At 56.1% G+C, this 2,011-nt stretch overlaps 1 non-coding gene across 1 annotated transcript; it reads right to left on the minus strand.

Annotated features, from left to right (window-relative positions):
- Positions 1-1,040: 1,040 nt before the first annotated feature.
- On the minus strand, positions 1,041-1,113 carry TRNAR-UCU (transfer RNA arginine (anticodon UCU)). Its single transcript has one exon. It is a non-coding gene; the product is annotated as a tRNA-Arg (tRNA).
- Between the last annotated feature and the right edge of the window lie 898 nt (positions 1,114-2,011).

The following is a 2,011-nucleotide window of genomic DNA, read 5'->3' on the forward strand; positions in this document are numbered from 1 at the left end:
TCCTGCGGATGCGATAGCCTGCGCCGGGGCTCCGCACAAGTCAGCACTCTTGCCAGAGCTGAGGAACCCAGCGTAACTTAAGAATGTGCAGCTTGTATAGTCTGGAGTAAACATTGTTATCTCCAGCTAGGAATTTGAGGGTGAGTCATGACAGCCACAAGCGCAGGACACACGGGAACAGCCGGCTGGAAAGCAAAGCGTTTCCTTCTGCAGCCCAGCGATGTGGGTGCTCTGGGGGCGCCCTGTGAAGAGCAGCATTTCCATCACTGGGTAATGGAAACAGTCCTGGCCTGACAGCCCCCGTGAGCCACAAAGCAGTCCTGGCAGGCCTTCAGCATGAGGACATGGCTGAAATCTCTACAGCTACAGAGAGATGCCCATGGAGGTGGTGGAGGCGGTCAATGCCGATCATGACGTTGGATGGAGAGAGAACTGGAGGGCAGCAAGCAGCAAGGGGGAGATTAAGATTATTTTTGGGGAAAAAATAGTATTAATTTTATCACAATTTTTTCATGATTCATTTTTGCTTGCTCGCTTGTTTGCACCTTGACTGGTGCAGATCCTGGTGCGGGGAGGGCTACTCAGCTCGGCTGCAGCTCCCACACTCAGACGCTCCAGACAGAAGCTAAGGGTGCAGCAGAGGATTGTAGCCAGGACAAGCAGGGTCTGTAACCCCATCTAATGGGACAAGTGCCCTGCCAAACACCCACCCAAGACTTGTACCCAAAGGATCTGTGGACAAGTTGGAGACAGCAAATGGCTGTGGGCTAGGAGCTCTGAGGAGAGGCTAAGGAGACTGGGTTTATTGACTCCAGGTTTTGATAGCAGCTTTTATCTACCTGCAGGGTGGTTTCAAGGAGCACAACACTGGGTTTTGCTCAGTGGCCACAGGGGACAGAACAAGGAGCAATGGGCTCAAGGTGCAGCAAGGGACACTTAAGATGGGTGTTAAGAAAACCACAGCAGCATGGGGAAGCCCTGGAGCAGGTTACTGACAGGAAGACTTTGTCATCTGCACCTTGGGTAAAGGTTAGCAATTTCACCCCAGGTGGGATTTGAACCCACAATCCCTGGCTTAGAAAGCCAGTGCCTTATCCATTGGGCCACTGGGGCTTCAATGGGCTGCTATCTTTCTCGAAGGACAGTGGTCCCTGCTTGTGCCCACGTGGTCTCAAAACAAGGGTGGACAATGAATGCTTTTCTTCTGGCACTGCGTAACCACAGCCATTTCCTGGGTGTGACCACAGATCCCGCACGCCCAGCCTCCCGTGTCACACGGTGCTGGACCGTGGATGCTGACAGGCCGAGCACACAGGGTCAGACCAAGGTATTATGCACGGTGCCTCTTCCACTTGCAGCCTCCAGTGCTTGGGGTCGAGGAAGCTGGGATTCAGAGGCTGTCTGCTCCAGAAGCAGCTCCTGGGCGGCACCACGCTGTCCTGGACAGCAACGCGCTTCTCCTCCACCCCAGATGCCAGGCTCCCCTCCTCTCGCTGGCCCCCTGCTCCTGCTCGCTCACCTCTGCTGCTCACATGCTCCCTCTCTGCTCTCCTGCTCCTGCCACCTGGGGCCAAGCCGGCAGGTTGGCTAACCGCTCCTCCACGCGGGTGCCCACGTGCCCAGCAGGATGGTGTCGTCGTACGTCTGGTGCTGGTGGAGACGGCGCGGTCAGAGGGGCTGGTCATCGGGGCACCAGGCCTCACGCTGCGTCCCCAGTGGCACCTGGTGCCTCTCCCCCACGCACAGCTGCTGGACCTGCAGAGCAAGGACACTGAGGGCACTTCCACACGTGTCACTGTGGCGCTGCTGTTATTGCACCGCGATTTAGTACTTCCTCCTCCAAGTATTACATCACGGTGCAGTAACAACAGCCCGTGGTACGCCAGTACGTGTGGCACACTGTTATTTGAGCGGAGTGCTATACCAGGGGAGCACGTCGCTGGGGTGATGTAGCTGTTGGTTATGTGTAGACACGTGCAGGTGCTACATCACTAGTGTGTTGCTACAGCAA

Source organism: Crocodylus siamensis, chromosome 15 (genome assembly GCF_052110815.1).
Source record: "Crocodylus siamensis isolate JL-2025a chromosome 15, ASM5211081v1, whole genome shotgun sequence".
Lineage (NCBI taxonomy): Eukaryota > Metazoa > Chordata > Crocodylia > Crocodylidae > Crocodylus > Crocodylus siamensis.